General features: G+C 38.8%; 18 non-coding genes across 18 annotated transcripts; all 18 read left to right on the top strand.

Moving 5' to 3' along the window:
* The first annotated feature begins 125 nt into the window (after positions 1 to 125).
* TRNAC-GCA (transfer RNA cysteine (anticodon GCA)) lies at positions 126 to 197 on the top strand. Its single transcript has one exon. It is a non-coding gene; the product is annotated as a tRNA-Cys (tRNA).
* Positions 198 to 1,205: 1,008 nt separating this feature from the next.
* TRNAC-GCA (transfer RNA cysteine (anticodon GCA)) lies at positions 1,206 to 1,277 on the top strand. Its single transcript has one exon. It is a non-coding gene; the product is annotated as a tRNA-Cys (tRNA).
* Positions 1,278 to 2,274: 997 nt separating this feature from the next.
* TRNAC-GCA (transfer RNA cysteine (anticodon GCA)) lies at positions 2,275 to 2,346 on the top strand. Its single transcript has one exon. It is a non-coding gene; the product is annotated as a tRNA-Cys (tRNA).
* Positions 2,347 to 3,354: 1,008 nt separating this feature from the next.
* Positions 3,355 to 3,426, top strand: TRNAC-GCA (transfer RNA cysteine (anticodon GCA)). The gene has a single exon. It is a non-coding gene; the product is annotated as a tRNA-Cys (tRNA).
* Positions 3,427 to 4,408: 982 nt separating this feature from the next.
* On the top strand, positions 4,409 to 4,480 carry TRNAC-GCA (transfer RNA cysteine (anticodon GCA)). The gene has a single exon. It is a non-coding gene; the product is annotated as a tRNA-Cys (tRNA).
* A 1,008-nt stretch (positions 4,481 to 5,488) lies between these two features.
* TRNAC-GCA (transfer RNA cysteine (anticodon GCA)) lies at positions 5,489 to 5,560 on the top strand. Its single transcript has one exon. It is a non-coding gene; the product is annotated as a tRNA-Cys (tRNA).
* A 997-nt stretch (positions 5,561 to 6,557) lies between these two features.
* Positions 6,558 to 6,629, top strand: TRNAC-GCA (transfer RNA cysteine (anticodon GCA)). Its single transcript has one exon. It is a non-coding gene; the product is annotated as a tRNA-Cys (tRNA).
* A 1,008-nt stretch (positions 6,630 to 7,637) lies between these two features.
* TRNAC-GCA (transfer RNA cysteine (anticodon GCA)) lies at positions 7,638 to 7,709 on the top strand. The gene has a single exon. It is a non-coding gene; the product is annotated as a tRNA-Cys (tRNA).
* Positions 7,710 to 9,785: 2,076 nt separating this feature from the next.
* TRNAC-GCA (transfer RNA cysteine (anticodon GCA)) lies at positions 9,786 to 9,857 on the top strand. Its single transcript has one exon. It is a non-coding gene; the product is annotated as a tRNA-Cys (tRNA).
* Positions 9,858 to 10,854: 997 nt separating this feature from the next.
* TRNAC-GCA (transfer RNA cysteine (anticodon GCA)) lies at positions 10,855 to 10,926 on the top strand. The gene has a single exon. It is a non-coding gene; the product is annotated as a tRNA-Cys (tRNA).
* Positions 10,927 to 11,933: 1,007 nt separating this feature from the next.
* TRNAC-GCA (transfer RNA cysteine (anticodon GCA)) lies at positions 11,934 to 12,005 on the top strand. Its single transcript has one exon. It is a non-coding gene; the product is annotated as a tRNA-Cys (tRNA).
* Positions 12,006 to 13,002: 997 nt separating this feature from the next.
* Positions 13,003 to 13,074, top strand: TRNAC-GCA (transfer RNA cysteine (anticodon GCA)). Its single transcript has one exon. It is a non-coding gene; the product is annotated as a tRNA-Cys (tRNA).
* A 1,008-nt stretch (positions 13,075 to 14,082) lies between these two features.
* TRNAC-GCA (transfer RNA cysteine (anticodon GCA)) lies at positions 14,083 to 14,154 on the top strand. The gene has a single exon. It is a non-coding gene; the product is annotated as a tRNA-Cys (tRNA).
* Positions 14,155 to 15,151: 997 nt separating this feature from the next.
* On the top strand, positions 15,152 to 15,223 carry TRNAC-GCA (transfer RNA cysteine (anticodon GCA)). The gene has a single exon. It is a non-coding gene; the product is annotated as a tRNA-Cys (tRNA).
* A 1,007-nt stretch (positions 15,224 to 16,230) lies between these two features.
* TRNAC-GCA (transfer RNA cysteine (anticodon GCA)) lies at positions 16,231 to 16,302 on the top strand. The gene has a single exon. It is a non-coding gene; the product is annotated as a tRNA-Cys (tRNA).
* A 996-nt stretch (positions 16,303 to 17,298) lies between these two features.
* Positions 17,299 to 17,370, top strand: TRNAC-GCA (transfer RNA cysteine (anticodon GCA)). Its single transcript has one exon. It is a non-coding gene; the product is annotated as a tRNA-Cys (tRNA).
* A 1,008-nt stretch (positions 17,371 to 18,378) lies between these two features.
* TRNAC-GCA (transfer RNA cysteine (anticodon GCA)) lies at positions 18,379 to 18,450 on the top strand. The gene has a single exon. It is a non-coding gene; the product is annotated as a tRNA-Cys (tRNA).
* Positions 18,451 to 19,447: 997 nt separating this feature from the next.
* TRNAC-GCA (transfer RNA cysteine (anticodon GCA)) lies at positions 19,448 to 19,519 on the top strand. The gene has a single exon. It is a non-coding gene; the product is annotated as a tRNA-Cys (tRNA).
* The last annotated feature ends 641 nt before the right edge of the window (positions 19,520 to 20,160 follow it).

Here is a 20,160-nt window from a genome sequence, read left to right as displayed (position 1 = left end):
AATATTAAGAACTACTTCTCCTGTTCCACAGTTTCAAGCTTGTACTTTCCGGCCCAACTGAGCATGATGCTCACACTCTTTCATGAGGTACTGATATATTTTCATTACGACTCTCACAAACAGGTGGGGATATAGCTCAGTGGTAGAGCATTTGACTGCAGATCAAGAGGTCCCTGGTTCAAATCCAGGTGTCCCCTTGGCCTGTTTTGGTTCTTGTGTTTGTAGCTGGGACTTTTCATAAAAGCCCTTTGGATCATCATTGACAGAGTCAGTGTTCGCTTGGATCTTACACTTTAACAGCATTACAATGTCACTGCTCAAAACCTGAGAGTAAATGCATTTTTATACAGGGCTCGGTATTCCGTATGGGAAATGTCTGAAAAAGCATTGATTTATTTTGGAATCTGGCTCTTCCTTTCACAGCACCAAACAAAGGGAATGGACTATGAAAGCAATTGGCAACTTTGTTTTACAGTTTAGTGCTTCCTTCAATCGCACTACAGATATTGCATAGAAAAGTGGGCAGCAATGCAGTCAATCTATTCCTCATTTAACCTGTGTCCTCAGTCTTACATGTATTCCACCTCTTCTCTGTGCATACAAAGTATGTGTTTGTTTGAAGCACTTCATTTTTGTGCAATGCATAATCTATTTACTTTCTACTAAAATACGCTGCCCACGTACAAGATGTACGAACCCTAGTTGCAGGTGCAAGCAGGCTGGTCTGAGAAACCAGGCCATTTGCGAACACAAAATAGCTTTTTCTGATGTATTAAATCGAAGGTACATGAAAGGGGTGTTTGGTTGTACCTTCAAATACCAAATTGTAGTGGTATGCAGAAATGTTTTTTCACCGTAATTTGGCCCAAAACAATCATACTTCACCACCACATCAGTGATTGTGGTAATCAATCCACAAAGATAAGTAGTCTCGTAAAAACCTCTTCCCCTTTGAGAATGTTTCAAAACAAACATTTTAATTACAGATATTGGTCCTATGGACCACTGCCTATTCAAATAAAATAACAATTAAACATATACATTTTGTTTTTTAAATGATCCTGTTTTCCTTTAATTAATAATATTAAGAACTACTTCTCCTTTTCCACAGTTTCAAGCTCGTACTTTGTGGCCCAACTGAGCTTGAGCCTCTCACTCTTTCATGATGTACTGATATATTGTCATTCTGATCTTTGAAAATAGTTGGGGATATAGCTCAGTGGTAGAGCATTTGACTGCAGATCAAGAGGTCCCTGGTTCAAATCCGGGTGTCCCCTAAACCTATTTTGGTTTTGGTGTTTGTAGCTGGGATCTTTCATAAAGTCCCTATGGATCACCATTGACAGAGTCAGTGTTCAGTTGGATCTTATACTTTATTAGCATTACAGTGTCACTGCTCAAAACCTGGGAATAAATGCATTTTTACACAGGGCGTGGGAACTTTCTGAAACATCATTGATTTATTTTGGAATCCGGCTCTTCCTTTCACAGCTTCAAGCAAAGAGAATCACTATGAAAACAATTGAAAACTTTGTTATACAGTTTGGTGCTTCCTTGTAGCGCACTAAAGAAATGGCATAGTATACTCGGCAGCGCTGCAGTCAATCTATTTCTCATTTAACCTGTGTCCTCAGTCTTACATATATTCCTCCTCTCCTCTGTGCATACAAAATATGTGTTTGTTTAAAGCACTTCATTCTTGTGCAACGTAGAAACTATTTAATTTCTCCTTAAAACCTCTGCCTACGTGCAAAATGTATGAACCCTCGTTGCAGATGAAAAAAGGCTGGCTCGAAGACTCAGGCCATTTTCGAACACAAAATGGCCTTTTCTGTTATATTAAATTGATGGTACTTGAAAGGGACGTTTGGGTGTACCTTCCAAATACCAAATTGCAGTGGTATGTAGAAATGTTTTTCGTCCATCATTTGGCCCAAAACAATCATACTTCACCACCATCTCGGTGATTGTGGTAACCAATCCGCGAAAGGATAAGGCGTCCCGTAAAAACCTCTTCCCCTTTGAGAATGTTTCAAAACAAGCATTTTATGTACAGGCATTGGTCCTATGGACCACTGCCTGTTCAAATAAAATAACAATGAAACATATAAATATTTTTTTTAAACGATCCCGTTTTCCTTCAATAAATAATATTAAGAACTACTTCTCCTGTTCCACAGTTTCAAGCTTGTACTTTCCGGCCCAACTGAGCATGATGCTCACACTCTTTCATGAGGTACTGATATATTTTCATTACGACTCTCACAAACAGGTGGGGATATAGCTCAGTGGTAGAGCATTTGACTGCAGATCAAGAGGTCCCTGGTTCAAATCCAGGTGTCCCCTTGGCCTGTTTTGGTTCTTGTGTTTGTAGCTGGGACTTTTCATAAAAGCCCTTTGGATCATCATTGACAGAGTCAGTGTTCGCTTGGATCTTACACTTTAACAGCATTACAATGTCACTGCTCAAAACCTGTGAGTAAATGCATTTTTATACAGGGCTCGGTATTCCGTATGGGAAATGTCTGAAAAAGCATTGATTTATTTTGGAATCTGGCTCTTCCTTTCACAGCACCAAACAAAGGGAATGGACTATGAAAGCAATTGGCAACTTTGTTTTACAGTTTAGTGCTTCCTTCAATCGCACTACAGAAATTGCATAGAAAAGTGGGCAGCAATGCAGTCAATCTATTCCTCATTTAACCTGTGTCCTCAGTCTTACATGTATTCCACCTCTTCTCTGTGCATACAAAGTATGTGTTTGTTTGAAGCACTTCATTTTTGTGCAATGCATAATCTATTTACTTTCTACTAAAATACGCTGCCCACGTACAAGATGTACGAACCCTAGTTGCAGGTGCAAGCAGGCTGGTCTGAGAAACCAGGCCATTTGCGAACACAAAATAGCTTTTTCTGATGTATTAAATCGAAGGTACATGAAAGGGGTGTTTGGTTGTACCTTCAAATACCAAATTGTAGTGGTATGCAGAAATGTTTTTTCACCGTAATTTGGCCCAAAACAATCATACTTCACCACCACATCAGTGATTGTGGTAATCAATCCACAAAGATAAGTAGTCTCGTAAAAACCTCTTCCCCTTTGAGAATGTTTCAAAACAAACATTTTAATTACAGATATTGGTCCTATGGACCACTGCCTATTCAAATAAAATAACAATTAAACATATACATTTTGTTTTTTAAATGATCCTGTTTTCCTTTAATTAATAATATTAAGAACTACTTCTCCTTTTCCACAGTTTCAAGCTCGTACTTTGTGGCCCAACTGAGCTTGAGCCTCTCACTCTTTCATGATGTACTGATATATTGTCATTCTGATCTTTTAAAATAGTTGGGGATATAGCTCAGTGGTAGAGCGTTTGACTGCAGATCAAGAGGTCCCTGGTTCATATCCGGGTGTCCCCTAAACCTATTTTGGTTTTGGTGTTTGTAGCTGGGATCTTTCATAAAGTCCCTATGGATCACCATTGACAGAGTCAGTGTTCAGTTGGATCTTATACTTTATTAGCATTACAGTGTCACTGCTCAAAACCTGGGAATAAATGCATTTTTACACAGGGCGTGGGAACTTTCTGAAACATCATTGATTTATTTTGGAATCCGGCTCTTCCTTTCACAGCTTCAAGCAAAGAGAATCACTATGAAAACAATTAAAAACTTTGTTATACAGTTTGGTGCTTCCTTGTAGCGCACTAAAGAAATGGCATAGTATACTCGGCAGCGCTGCAGTCAATCTATTTCTCATTTAACCTGTGTCCTCAGTCTTACATATATTCCTCCTCTCCTCTGTGCATACAAAATATGTGTTTGTTTAAAGCACTTCATTCTTGTGCAACGTAGAAACTATTTAATTTCTCCTTAAAACCTCTGCCTACGTGCAAAATGTATGAACCCTCGTTGCAGATGAAAAAAGGCTGGCTCGAAGACTCAGGCCATTTTCGAACACAAAATGGCCTTTTCTGTTATATTAAATTGATGGTACTTGAAAGGGACGTTTGGGTGTACCTTCCAAATACCAAATTGCAGTGGTATGTAGAAATGTTTTTCGTCCATCATTTGGCCCAAAACAATCATACTTCACCACCATCTCGGTGATTGTGGTAACCAATCCGCGAAAGGATAAGGCGTCCCGTAAAAACCTCTTCCCCTTTGAGAATGTTTCAAAACAAGCATTTTATGTACAGGCATTGGCCTGTTCAAATAAAATAACAATGAAACATATAAATATTTTTTTTAAACGATCCCGTTTTCCTTCAATAAATAATATTAAGAACTACTTCTCCTGTTCCACAGTTTCAAGCTTGTACTTTCCGGCCCAACTGAGCATGATGCTCACACTCTTTCATGAGGTACTGATATATTTTCATTACGACTCTCACAAACAGGTGGGGATATAGCTCAGTGGTAGAGCATTTGACTGCAGATCAAGAGGTCCCTGGTTCAAATCCAGGTGTCCCCTTGGCCTGTTTTGGTTCTTGTGTTTGTAGCTGGGACTTTTCATAAAAGCCCTTTGGATCATCATTGACAGAGTCAGTGTTCGCTTGGATCTTACACTTTAACAGCATTACAATGTCACTGCTCAAAACCTGAGAGTAAATGCATTTTTATACAGGGCTCGGTATTCCGTATGGGAAATGTCTGAAAAAGCATTGATTTATTTTGGAATCTGGCTCTTCCTTTCACAGCACCAAACAAAGGGAATGGACTATGAAAGCAATTGGCAACTTTGTTTTACAGTTTAGTGCTTCCTTCAATCGCACTACAGATATTGCATAGAAAAGTGGGCAGCAATGCAGTCAATCTATTCCTCATTTAACCTGTGTCCTCAGTCTTACATGTATTCCACCTCTTCTCTGTGCATACAAAGTATGTGTTTGTTTGAAGCACTTCATTTTTGTGCAATGCATAATCTATTTACTTTCTACTAAAATACGCTGCCCACGTACAAGATGTACGAACCCTAGTTGCAGGTGCAAGCAGGCTGGTCTGAGAAACCAGGCCATTTGCGAACACAAAATAGCTTTTTCTGATGTATTAAATCGAAGGTACATGAAAGGGGTGTTTGGTTGTACCTTCAAATACCAAATTGTAGTGGTATGCAGAAATGTTTTTTCACCGTAATTTGGCCCAAAACAATCATACTTCACCACCACATCAGTGATTGTGGTAATCAATCCACAAAGATAAGTAGTCTCGTAAAAACCTCTTCCCCTTTGAGAATGTTTCAAAACAAACATTTTAATTACAGATATTGGTCCTATGGACCACTGCCTATTCAAATAAAATAACAATTAAACATATACATTTTGTTTTTTAAATGATCCTGTTTTCCTTTAATTAATAATATTAAGAACTACTTCTCCTTTTCCACAGTTTCAAGCTCGTACTTTGTGGCCCAACTGAGCTTGAGCCTCTCACTCTTTCATGATGTACTGATATATTGTCATTCTGATCTTTGAAAATAGTTGGGGATATAGCTCAGTGGTAGAGCATTTGACTGCAGATCAAGAGGTCCCTGGTTCAAATCCGGGTGTCCCCTAAACCTATTTTGGTTTTGGTGTTTGTAGCTGGGATCTTTCATAAAGTCCCTATGGATCACCATTGACAGAGTCAGTGTTCAGTTGGATCTTATACTTTATTAGCATTACAGTGTCACTGCTCAAAACCTGGGAATAAATGCATTTTTACACAGGGCGTGGGAACTTTCTGAAACATCATTGATTTATTTTGGAATCCGGCTCTTCCTTTCACAGCTTCAAGCAAAGAGAATCACTATGAAAACAATTGAAAACTTTGTTATACAGTTTGGTGCTTCCTTGTAGCGCACTAAAGAAATGGCATAGTATACTCGGCAGCGCTGCAGTCAATCTATTTCTCATTTAACCTGTGTCCTCAGTCTTACATATATTCCTCCTCTCCTCTGTGCATACAAAATATGTGTTTGTTTAAAGCACTTCATTCTTGTGCAACGTAGAAACTATTTAATTTCTCCTTAAAACCTCTGCCTACGTGCAAAATGTATGAACCCTCGTTGCAGATGAAAAAAGGCTGGCTCGAAGACTCAGGCCATTTTCGAACACAAAATGGCCTTTTCTGTTATATTAAATTGATGGTACTTGAAAGGGACGTTTGGGTGTACCTTCCAAATACCAAATTGCAGTGGTATGTAGAAATGTTTTTCGTCCATCATTTGGCCCAAAACAATCATACTTCACCACCATCTCGGTGATTGTGGTAACCAATCCGCGAAAGGATAAGGCGTCCCGTAAAAACCTCTTCCCCTTTGAGAATGTTTCAAAACAAGCATTTTATGTACAGGCATTGGTCCTATGGACCACTGCCTGTTCAAATAAAATAACAATGAAACATATAAATATTTTTTTTAAACGATCCCGTTTTCCTTCAATAAATAATATTAAGAACTACTTCTCCTGTTCCACAGTTTCAAGCTTGTACTTTCCGGCCCAACTGAGCATGATGCTCACACTCTTTCATGAGGTACTGATATATTTTCATTACGACTCTCACAAACAGGTGGGGATATAGCTCAGTGGTAGAGCATTTGACTGCAGATCAAGAGGTCCCTGGTTCAAATCCAGGTGTCCCCTTGGCCTGTTTTGGTTCTTGTGTTTGTAGCTGGGACTTTTCATAAAAGCCCTTTGGATCATCATTGACAGAGTCAGTGTTCGCTTGGATCTTACACTTTAACAGCATTACAATGTCACTGCTCAAAACCTGTGAGTAAATGCATTTTTATACAGGGCTCGGTATTCCGTATGGGAAATGTCTGAAAAAGCATTGATTTATTTTGGAATCTGGCTCTTCCTTTCACAGCACCAAACAAAGGGAATGGACTATGAAAGCAATTGGCAACTTTGTTTTACAGTTTAGTGCTTCCTTCAATCGCACTACAGAAATTGCATAGAAAAGTGGGCAGCAATGCAGTCAATCTATTCCTCATTTAACCTGTGTCCTCAGTCTTACATGTATTCCACCTCTTCTCTGTGCATACAAAGTATGTGTTTGTTTGAAGCACTTCATTTTTGTGCAATGCATAATCTATTTACTTTCTACTAAAATACGCTGCCCACGTACAAGATGTACGAACCCTAGTTGCAGGTGCAAGCAGGCTGGTCTGAGAAACCAGGCCATTTGCGAACACAAAATAGCTTTTTCTGATGTATTAAATCGAAGGCACATGAAAGGGGTGTTTGGTTGTACCTTCAAATACCAAATTGTAGTGGTATGCAGAAATGTTTTTTCACCGTAATTTGGCCCAAAACAATCATACTTCACCACCACATCAGTGATTGTGGTAATCAATCCACAAAGATAAGTAGTCTCGTAAAAACCTCTTCCCCTTTGAGAATGTTTCAAAACAAACATTTTAATTACAGATATTGGTCCTATGGACCACTGCCTATTCAAATAAAATAACAATTAAACATATACATTTTGTTTTTTAAATGATCCTGTTTTCCTTTAATTAATAATATTAAGAACTACTTCTCCTTTTCCACAGTTTCAAGCTCGTACTTTGTGGCCCAACTGAGCTTGAGCCTCTCACTCTTTCATGATGTACTGATATATTGTCATTCTGATCTTTGAAAATAGTTGGGGATATAGCTCAGTGGTAGAGCATTTGACTGCAGATCAAGAGGTCCCTGGTTCAAATCCGGGTGTCCCCTAAACCTATTTTGGTTTTGGTGTTTGTAGCTGGGATCTTTCATAAAGTCCCTATGGATCACCATTGACAGAGTCAGTGTTCAGTTGGATCTTATACTTTATTAGCATTACAGTGTCACTGCTCAAAACCTGGGAATAAATGCATTTTTACACAGGGCGTGGGAACTTTCTGAAACATCATTGATTTATTTTGGAATCCGGCTCTTCCTTTCACAGCTTCAAGCAAAGAGAATCACTATGAAAACAATTGAAAACTTTGTTATACAGTTTGGTGCTTCCTTGTAGCGCACTAAAGAAATGGCATAGTATACTCGGCAGCGCTGCAGTCAATCTATTTCTCATTTAACCTGTGTCCTCAGTCTTACATATATTCCTCCTCTCCTCTGTGCATACAAAATATGTGTTTGTTTAAAGCACTTCATTCTTGTGCAACGTAGAAACTATTTAATTTCTCCTTAAAACCTCTGCCTACGTGCAAAATGTATGAACCCTCGTTGCAGATGAAAAAAGGCTGGCTCGAAGACTCAGGCCATTTTCGAACACAAACTGGCCTTTTCTGTTATATTAAATTGATGGTACTTGAAAGGGACGTTTGGGTGTACCTTCCAAATACCAAATTGCAGTGGTATGTAGAAATGTTTTTCGTCCATCATTTGGCCCAAAACAATCATACTTCACCACCATCTCGGTGATTGTGGTAACCAATCCGCGAAAGGATAAGGCGTCCCGTAAAAACCTCTTCCCCTTTGAGAATGTTTCAAAACAAGCATTTTATGTACAGGCATTGGTCCTATGGACCACTGCCTGTTCAAATAAAATAACAATGAAACATATAAATATTTTTTTTAAACGATCCCGTTTTCCTTCAATAAATAATATTAAGAACTACTTCTCCTGTTCCACAGTTTCAAGCTTGTACTTTCCGGCCCAACTGAGCATGATGCTCACACTCTTTCATGAGGTACTGATATATTTTCATTCCGACTCTCACAAACAGGTGGGGATATAGCTCAGTGGTAGAGCATTTGACTGCAGATCAAGAGATGCCTGGTTCAAATCCAGGTGTCCCCTTGGCCTGTTTTGGTTCTTGTGTTTGTAGCTGGGACTTTTCATAAAACCCCTTTGGATCATCATTGACAGAGTCAGTGTTCGCTTGGATCTTACACTTTAACAGCATTACAATGTCACTGCTCAAAACCTGAGAGTAAATGCATTTTATACAGGGCTTGGTATTCCGTATGGGAAATGTCTGAAAAAGCATTGATTTATTTTGGAATCTGGCTCTTCCTTTCACAGCACCAAACAAAGGGAATGGACTATGAAAGCAATTGGCAACTTTGTTTTACAGTTTAGTGCTTCCTTCAATCGCACTACAGAAATTGCATAGAAAAGTGGGCAGCAATGCAGTCAATCTATTCCTCATTTAACCTGTGTCCTCAGTCTTACATGTATTCCACCTCTTCTCTGTGCATACAAAGTATGTGTTTGTTTGAAGCACTTCATTTTTGTGCAATGCATAATCTATTTACTTTCTACTAAAATACGCTGCCCACGTACAAGATGTACGAACCCTAGTTGCAGGTGCAAGCAGGCTGGTCTGAGAAACCAGGCCATTTGCGAACACAAAATAGCTTTTTCTGATGTATTAAATCGAAGGTACATGAAAGGGGTGTTTGGTTGTACCTTCAAATACCAAATTGTAGTGGTATGCAGAAATGTTTTTTCACCATAATTTGGCCCAAAACAATCATACTTCACCACCACATCAGTGATTGTGGTAATCAATCCACAAAGATAAGTAGTCTCGTAAAAACCTCTTCCCCTTTGAGAATGTTTCAAAACAAACATTTTAATTACAGATATTGGTCCTATGGACCACTGCCTATTCAAATAAAATAACAATTAAACATATGCATTTTGTTTTTTAAATGATCCTGTTTTCCTTTAATTAATAATATTAAGAACTACTTCTCCTTTTCCACAGTTTCAAGCTCGTACTTTGTGGCCCAACTGAGCTTGAGCCTCTCACTCTTTCATGATGTACTGATATATTGTCATTCTGATCTTTGAAAACAGTTGGGGATATAGCTCAGTGGTAGAGCATTTGACTGCAGATCAAGAGGTCCCTGGTTCAAATCCGGGTGTCCCCTAAACCTATTTTGGTTTTGGTGTTTGTAGCTGGGATCTTTCATAAAGTCCCTATGGATCACCATTGACAGAGTCAGTGTTCAGTTGGATCTTATACTTTATTAGCATTACAGTGTCACTGCTCAAAACCTGGGAATAAATGCATTTTTACACAGGGCGTGGGAACTTTCTGAAACATCATTGATTTATTTTGGAATCCGGCTCTTCCTTTCACAGCTTCAAGCAAAGAGAATCACTATGAAAACAATTGAAAACTTTGTTATACAGTTTGGTGCTTCCTTGTAGCGCACTAAAGAAATGGCATAGTATACTCGGCAGCGCTGCAGTCAATCTATTTCTCATTTAACCTGTGTCCTCAGTCTTACATATATTCCTCCTCTCCTCTGTGCATACAAAATATGTGTTTGTTTAAAGCACTTCATTCTTGTGCAACGTAGAAACTATTTAATTTCTCCTTAAAACCTCTGCCTACGTGCAAAATGTATGAACCCTCGTTGCAGATGAAAAAAGGCTGGCTCGAAGACTCAGGCCATTTTCGAACACAAAATGGCCTTTTCTGATATATTAAATTGATGGTACTTGAAAGGGACGTTTGGGTGTACCTTCCAAATACCAAATTGCAGTGGTATGTAGAAATGTTTTTCGTCCATCATTTGGCCCAAAACAATCATACTTCACCACCATCTCGGTGATTGTGGTAATCAATCCGCAAAAGGATAAGGCGTCCCGTAAAAACCTCTTTCCCTTTGAGAATGTTTCAAAACAAGCATTTTATGTACAGGCATTGGTCCTATGGACCACTGCCTGTTCAAATAAAATAACAATGAAACATATAAATATTTTTTTTAAACGATCCCGTTTTCCTTCAATAAATAATATTAAGAACTACTTCTCCTGTTCCACAGTTTCAAGCTTGTACTTTCCGGCCCAACTGAGCATGATGCTCACACTCTTTCATGAGGTACTGATATATTTTCATTCCGACTCTCACAAACAGGTGGGGATATAGCTCAGTGGTAGAGCATTTGACTGCAGATCAAGAGGTCCCTGGTTCAAATCCAGGTGTCCCCTTGGCCTGTTTTGGTTCTTGTGTTTGTAGCTGGGACTTTTCATAAAACCCCTTTGGATCATCATTGACAGAGTCAGTGTTCGCTTGGATCTTACACTTTAACAGCATTACAATGTCACTGCTCAAAACCTGAGAGTAAATGCATTTTATACAGGGCTCGGTATTCCGTATGGGAAATGTCTGAAAAAGCATTGATTTATTTTGGAATCTGGCTCTTCCTTTCACAGCACCAAACAAAGGGAATGGACTATGAAAGCAATTGGCAACTTTGTTTTACAGTTTAGTGCTTCCTTCAATCGCACTACAGAAATTGCATAGAAAAGTGGGCAGCAATGCAGTCAATCTATTCCTCATTTAACCTGTGTCCTCAGTCTTACATGTATTCCACCTCTTCTCTGTGCATACAAAGTATGTGTTTGTTTGAAGCACTTCATTTTTGTGCAATGCATAATCTATTTACTTTCTACTAAAATACGCTGCCCACGTACAAGATGTACGAACCCTAGTTGCAGGTGCAAGCAGGCTGGTCTGAGAAACCAGGCCATTTGCGAAAACAAAATAGCTTTTTCTGATGTATTAAATCGAAGGTACATGAAAGGGTTGTTTGGTTGTACCTTCAAATACCAAATTGTAGTGGTATGCAGAAATGTTTTTTCACCGTAATTTGGCCCAAAACAATCATACTTCACCACCATATCAGTGATTGTGGTAATCAATCCACAAAGATAAGTAGTCTCGTAAAAACCTCTTCCCCTTTGAGAATGTTTCAAAACAAACATTTTAATTAGAGATATTGGTCCTATGGACCACTGCCTATTCAAATAAAATAACAATTAAACATATACATTTTGTTTTTTAAATGATCCTGTTTTCCTTTAATTAATAATATTAAGAACTACTTCTCCTTTTCCACAGTTTCAAGCTCGTACTTTGTGGCCCAACTGAGCTTGAGCCTCTCACTCTTTCATGATGTACTGATATATTGTCATTCTGATCTGTGAAAACAGTTGGGGATATAGCTCAGTGGTAGAGCATTTGACTGCAGATCAAGAGGTCCCTGGTTCAAATCCGGGTGTCCCCTAAACCTATTTTGGTTTTGGTGTTTGTAGCTGGGATCTTTCATAAAGTCCCTATGGATCACCATTGACAGAGTCAGTGTTCAGTTGGATCTTATACTTTATTAGCATTACAGTGTCACTGCTCAAAACCTGGGAATAAATGCATTTTTACACAGGGCGTGGGAACTTTCTGAAACATCATTGATTTATTTTGGAATCCGGCTCTTCCTTTCACAGCTTCAAGCAAAGAGAATGACTATGAAAACAATTGAAAACTTTGTTATACAGTTTGGTGCTTCCTTGTAGCGCACTAAAGAAATGGCATAGTATACTCGGCAGCGCTGCAGTCAATCTATTTCTCATTTAACCTGTGTCCTCAGTCTTACATATATTCCTCCTCTCCTCTGTGCATACAAAATATGTGTTTGTTTAAAGCACTTCATTCTTGTGCAACGTAGAAACTATTTAATTTCTCCTTAAAACCTCTGCCTACGTGCAAAATGTATGAACCCTCGTTGCAGATGAAAAAAGGCTGGCTCGAAGACTCAGGCCATTTTCGAACACAAAATGGCCTTTTCTGATATATTAAATTGATGGTACTTGAAAGGGACGTTTGGGTGTACCTTCCAAATACCAAATTGCAGTGGTATGTAGAAATGTTTTTCGTCCATCATTTGGCCCAAAACAATCATACTTCACCACCATCTCGGTGATTGTGGTAACCAATCCGCGAAAGGATAAGGTGTCCCGTAAAAACCTCTTCCCCTTTGAGAATGTTTCAAAACAAGCATTTTATGTACAGGCATTGGTCCTATGGACCACTGCCTGTTCAAATAAAATAACAATGAAACATATAAATATTTTTTTTAAACGATCCCGTTTTCCTTCAATAAATAATATTAAGAACTACTTCTCCTGTTCCACAGTTTCAAGCTTGTACTTTCCGGCCCAACTGAGCATGATGCTCACACTCTTTCATGAGGTACTGATATATTTTCATTCCGACTCTCACAAACAGGTGGGGATATAGCTCAGTGGTAGAGCATTTGACTGCAGATCAAGAGGTCCCTGGTTCAAATCCAGGTGTCCCCTTTGCCTATTTTGGTTCTTGTGTTTGTAGCTGGGACTTTTCATAAAAGCCCTTTGGATCATCATTGACAGAGTCAGTGTTCGCTTGGATCTTACACTTTAACAGCATTACAATGTCACTGCTCAAAACCTGAGAGTAAATGCATTTTTATACAGGGCTCGGTATTCCGTATGGGAAATGTCTGAAAAAGCATTGATTTATTTTGGAATCTGGCTCTTCCTTTCACAGCACCAAACAAAGGGAATGGACTATGAAAGCAATTGGCAAATTTGTTTTACAGTTTAGTGCTTCCTTCAATCGCACTACAGAAATTGCATAGAAAAGTGGGCAGCAATGCAGTCAATCTATTCCTCATTTAACCTGTGTCCTCAGTCTTACATGTATTCCACCTCTTCTCTGTGCATACAAAGTATGTGTTTGTTTGAAGCACTTCATTTTTGTGCAATGCATAATCTATTTACTTTCTACTAAAATACGCTGCCCACGTACAAGATGTACGAACCCTAGTTGCAGGTGCAAGCAGGCTGGTCTGAGAAACCAGGCCATTTGCGAACACAAAATAGCTTTTTCTGATGTATTAAATCGAAGGTACATGAAAGGGGTGTTTGGTTGTACCTTCAAATACCAAATTGTAGTGGTATGCAGAAATGTTTTTTCACCATAATTTGGCCCAAAACAATCATACTTCACCACCATATCAGTGATTGTGGTAATCAATCCACAAAGATAAGTAGTCTCGTAAAAACCTCTTCCCCTTTGAGAATGTTTCAAAACAAACATTTTAATTAGAGATATTGGTCCTATGGACCACTGCCTATTCAAATAAAATAACAATTAAACATATACATTTTGTTTTTTAAATGATCCTGTTTTCCTTTAATTAATAATATTAAGAACTACTTCTCCTTTTCCACAGTTTCAAGCTCGTACTTTGTGGCCCAACTGAGCTTGAGCCTCTCACTCTTTCATGATGTACTGATATATTGTCATTCTGATCTTTGAAAACAGTTGGGGATATAGCTCAGTGGTAGAGCATTTGACTGCAGATCAAGAGGTCCCTGGTTCAAATCCGGGTTTCCCCTAAACCTATTTTGGTTTTGGTGTTTGTAGCTGGGATCTTTCATAAAGTCCCTATGGATCACCATTGACAGAGTCAGTGTTCAGTTGGATCTTATACTTTATTAGCATTACAGTGTCACTGCTCAAAACCTGGGAATAAATGCATTTTTACACAGGGCGTGGGAACTTTCTGAAACATCATTGATTTATTTTGGAATCCGGCTCTTCCTTTCACAGCTTCAAGCAAAGAGAATCACTATGAAAACAATTGAAAACTTTGTTATACAGTTTGGTGCTTCCTTGTAGCGCACTAAAGAAATGGCATAGTATACTCGGCAGCGCTGCAGTCAATCTATTTCTCATTTAACCTGTGTCCTCAGTCTTACATATATTCCTCCTCTCCTCTGTGCATACAAAATATGTGTTTGTTTAAAGCACTTCATTCTTGTGCAACGTAGAAACTTTTTAATTTCTCCTTAAAACCTCTGCCTACGTGCAAAATGTATGAACCCTCGTTGCAGATGAAAAAAGGCTGGCTCGAAGACTCAGGCCATTTTCGAACACAAAATGGCCTTTTCTGATATATTAAATTGATGGTACTTGAAAGGGACGTTTGGGTGTACCTTCCAAATACCAAATTGCAGTGGTATGTAGAAATGTTTTTCGTCCATCATTTGGCCCAAAACAATCATACTTCACCACCATCTCGGTGATTGTGGTAATCAATCCGCAAAAGGATAAGGCGTCCCGTAAAAACCTCTTCCCCTTTGAGAATGTTTCAAAACAAGCATTTTATGTACAGGCATTGGTCCTATGGACCACTGCCTGTTCAAATAAAATAACAATGAAACATATAAATATTTTTTTTAAACGATCCCGTTTTCCTTCAATAAATAATATTAAGAACTACTTCTCCTGTTCCACAGTTTCAAGCTTGTACTTTCCGGCCCAACTGAGCATGATGCTCACACTCTTTCATGAGGTACTGATATACTTTCATTCCGACTCTCACAAACAGGTGGGGATATAGCTCAGTGGTAGAGCATTTGACTGCAGATCAAGAGGTCCCTGGTTCAAATCCAGGTGTCCCCTTGGCCTGTTTTGGTTCTTTTGTTTGTAGCTGGGACTTTTCATAAAACCCCTTTGGATCATCATTGACAGAGTCAGTGTTCGCTTGGATCTTACACTTTAACAGCATTACAATGTCGCTGCTCAAAACCTGAGAGTAAATGCATTTTATACAGGGCTCGGTATTCCGTATGGGAAATGTCTGAAAAAGCATTGATTTATTTTGGAATCTGGCTCTTCCTTTCACAGCACCAAACAAAGGGAATGGACTATGAAAGCAATTGGCAACTTTGTTTTACAGTTTAGTGCTTCCTTCAATCGCACTACAGAAATTGCATAGAAAAGTGGGCAGCAATGCAGTCAATCTATTCCTCATTTAACCTGTGTCCTCAGTCTTACATGTATTCCACCTCTTCTCTGTGCATACAAAGTATGTGTTTGTTTGAAGCACTTCATTTTTGTGCAATGCATAATCTATTTACTTTCTACTAAAATACGCTGCCCACGTACAAGATGTACGAACCCTAGTTGCAGGTGCAAGCAGGCTGGTCTGAGAAACCAGGCCATTTGCGAACACAAAATAGCTTTTTCTGATGTATTAAATCGAAGGTACATGAAAGGGTTGTTTGGTTGTACCTTCAAATACCAAATTGTAGTGGTATGCAGAAATGTTTTTTCACCGTAATTTGGCCCAAAACAATCATACTTCACCACCATATCAGTGATTGTGGTAATCAATCCACAAAGATAAGTAGTCTCGTAAAAACCTCTTCCCCTTTGAGAATGTTTCAAAACAAACATTTTAATTACAGATATTGGTCCTATGGACCACTGCCTATTCAAATAAAATAACAATTAAACATATACATTTTGTTTTTTAAATGATCCTGTTTTCCTTTAATTAATAATATTAAGAACTACTTCTCCTTTTCCACAGTTTCAAGCTCGTACTTTGTGGCCCAACTGAGCTTGAGCCTCTCACTCTTTCATGATGTACTGATATATTGTCATTCTGATCTGTGAAAACAGTTGGGGATATAGCTCAGTGGTAGAGCATTTGACTGCAGATCAAGAGGTCCCTGGTTCAAATCCGGGTGTCCCCTAAACCTATTTTGGTTTTGGTGTTTGTAGCTGGGATCTTTCATAAAGTCCCTATGGATCACCATTGACAGAGTCAGTGTTCAGTTGGATCTTATACTTTATTAGCATTACAGTGTCACTGCTCAAAACCTGGGAATAAATGCATTTTTACACAGGGCGTGGGAACTTTCTGAAACATCATTGATTTATTTTGGAATCCGGCTCTTCCTTTCACAGCTTCAAGCAAAGAGAATCACTATGAAAACAATTGAAAACTTTGTTATACAGTTTGGTGCTTCCTTGTAGCGCATTAAAGAAATGGCATAGTATACTCGGCAGCGCTGCAGTCAATCTATTTCTCATTTAACCTGTGTCCTCAGTCTTACATATATTCCTCCTCTCCTCTGTGCATACAAAATATGTGTTTGTTTAAAGCACTTCATTCTTGTGCAACGTAGAAACTATTTAATTTCTCCTTAAAACCTCTGCCTACGTGCAAAATGTATGAACCCTCGTTGCAGATGAAAAAAGGCTGGCTCAAAGACTCAGGCCATTTTCGAACACAAAATGGCCTTTTCTGATATATTAAATTGATGGTACTTGAAAGGGACGTTTGGGTGTACCTTCCAAATACCAAATTGCAGTGGTATGTAGAAATGTTTTTCGTCCATCATTTGGCCCAAAACAATCATACTTCACCACCATCTCGGTGATTGTGGTAACCAATCCGCGAAAGGATAAGGCGTGCCGTAAAAACCTCTTCCCCTTTGAGAATGTTTCAAAACAAGCATTTTATGTACAGGCATTGGTCCTATGGACTACTGCCTGTTCAAATAAAATAACAATGAAACATATAAATATTTTTTTAAACGATCCTGTTTTCCTTCAATAAATAATATTAAGAACTACTTCTCCTGTTCCACAGTTTCAAGCTTGTACTTTCCGGCCCAACTGAGCATGATGCTCACACTCTTTCATGAGGTACTGATATATTTTCATTCCGACTCTCACAAACAGGTGGGGATATAGCTCAGTGGTAGAGCATTTGACTGCAGATCAAGAGGTCCCTGGTTCAAATCCAGGTGTCCCCTTGGCCTGTTTTGGTTCTTGTGTTTGTAGCTGGGACTTTTCATAAAACTCCTTTGGATCATCATTGACAGAGTCAGTGTTCGCTTGGATCTTACACTTTAATAGCATTACAATGTCACTGCTCAAAACCTGAGAGTAAATGCATTTTTATACAGGGCTCGGTATTTCGTATGGGAAATGTCTGAAAAAGCATTGATTTATTTTGGAATCTGGCTCTTCCTTTCACAGCACCAAACAAAGGGAATGGACTATGAAAGCAATTGACAACTTTGTTTTACAGTTTGGTGCTTCCTTCAATCGCACTACAGAAATTGCATAGAAAAGTGGGCAGAAATGCAGTCAATCTATTCCTCATTTAACCTGTGTCCTCAGTCTTACATGTATTCCACCTCTTCTCTGTGCATACAAAGTATGTGTTTGTTTGAAGCACTTCATTTTTGTGCAATGCATAATCTATTTACTTTCTACTAAAATACGCTGCCCACGTACAAGATGTACGAACCCTAGTTGCAGGTGCAAGCAGGCTGGTCTGAGAAACCAGGCCATTTGCGAACACAAAATAGCTTTTTCTGATGTATTAAATCGAAGGTACATGAAAGGGGTGTTTGGTTGTACCTTCAAATACCAAATTGTAGTGGTATGCAGAAATGTTTTTTCACCGTAATTTGGCCCAAAACAATCATACTTCACCACCATATCAGTGATTGTGGTAATCAATCCACAAAGATAAGTAGTCTCGTAAAAACCTCTTCCCCTTTGAGAATGTTTCAAAACAAACATTTTAATTACAGATATTGGTCCTATGGACCACTGCCTATTCAAATAAAATAACAATTAAACATATACATATTGTTTTTTAAATGATCCTGTTTTCCTTTAATTAATAATATTAAGAACTACTTCTCCTTTTCCACAGTTTCAAGCTCGTACTTTGTGGCCCAACTGAGCTTGAGCCTCTCACTCTTTCATGATGTACTGATATATTGTCATTCTGATCTTTGAAAACAGTTGGGGATATAGCTCAGTGGTAGAGCATTTGACTGCAGATCAAGAGGTCCCTGGTTCAAATCCGGGTGTCCCCTAAACCTATTTTGGTTTTGGTGTTTGTAGCTGGGATCTTTCATAAAGTCCCTATGGATCACCATTGACAGAGTCAGTGTTCAGTTGGATCTTATACTTTATTAGCATTACAGTGTCACTGCTCAAAACCTGGGAATAAATGCATTTTTACACAGGGCGTGGGAACTTTCTGAAACATCATTGATTTATTTTGGAATCCGGCTCTTCCTTTCACAGCTTCAAGCAAAGAGAATGACTATGAAAACAATTGAAAACTTTGTTATACAGTTTGGTGCTTCCTTGTAGCGCACTAAAGAAATGGCATAGTATACTCGGCAGCGCTGCAGTCAATCTATTTCTCATTTAACCTGTGTCCTCAGTCTTACATATATTCCTCCTCTCCTCTGTGCATACAAAATATGTGTTTGTTTAAAGCACTTCATTCTTGTGCAACGTAGAAACTTTTTAATTTCTCCTTAAAACCTCTGCCTACGTGCAAAATGTATGAACCCTCGTTGCAGATGAAAAAAGGCTGGCTCGAAGACTCAGGCCATTTTCGAACACAAAATGGCCTTTTCTGATATATTAAATTGATGGTACTTGAAAGGGACGTTTGGGTGTACCTTCCAAATACCAAATTGCAGTGGTATGTAGAAATGTTTTTCGTCCATCATTTGGCCCAAAACAATCATACTTCACCACCATCTCGGTGATTGTGGTAATCAATCCGCAAAAGGATAAGGCGTCCCGTAAAAACCTCTTCCCCTTTGAGAATGTTTCAAAACAAGCATTTTATGTACAGGCATTGGTCCTATGGACCACTGCCTGTTCAAATAAAATAACAATGAAACATATAAATATTTTTTTTAAACGATCCCGTTTTCCTTCAATAAATAATATTAAGAACTACTTCTCCTGTTCCACAGTTTCAAGCTTGTACTTTCCGGCCCAACTGAGCATGATGCTCACACTCTTTCATGAGGTACTGATATACTTTCATTCCGACTCTCACAAACAGGTGGGGATATAGCTCAGTGGTAGAGCATTTGACTGCAGATCAAGAGGTCCCTGGTTCAAATCCAGGTGTCCCCTTGGCCTGTTTTGGTTCTTGTGTTTGTAGCTGGGACTTTTCATAAAACCCCTTTCGATCATCATTGACAGAGTCAGTGTTCGCTTGGATCTTACACTTTAACAGCATTACAATGTCACTGCTCAAAACCTGAGAGTAAATGCATTTTATACAGGGCTCGGTATTCCGTATGGGAAATGTCTGAAAAAGCATTGATTTATTTTGGAATCTGGCTCTTCCTTTCACAGCACCAAACAAAGGGAATGGACTATGAAAGCAATTGGCAACTTTGTTTTACAGTTTAGTGCTTCCTTCAATCGCACTACAGAAATTGCATAGAAAAGTGGGCAGCAATGCAGTCAATCTATTCCTCATTTAACCTGTGTCCTCAGTCTTACATGTATTCCACCTCTTCTCTGTGCATACAAAGTATGTGTTTGTTTGAAGCACTTCATTTTTGTGCAATGCATAATCTATTTACTTTCTACTAAAATACGCTGCCCACGTACAAGATGTACGAACCCTAGTTGCAGGTGCAAGCAGGCTGGTCTGAGAAACCAGGCCATTTGCGAACACAAAATAGCTTTTTCTGATGTATTAAATCGAAGGTACATGAAAGGGGTGTTTGGTTGTACCTTCAAATACCAAATTGTAGTGGTATGCA

Source organism: Triturus cristatus, chromosome 4_1 (genome assembly GCF_964204655.1).
Source record: "Triturus cristatus chromosome 4_1, aTriCri1.1, whole genome shotgun sequence".
Lineage (NCBI taxonomy): Eukaryota > Metazoa > Chordata > Amphibia > Caudata > Salamandridae > Triturus > Triturus cristatus.
Note: the sequence above shows the minus strand (reverse complement) of the source record. Positions and strands in the feature narration are given on the sequence as shown.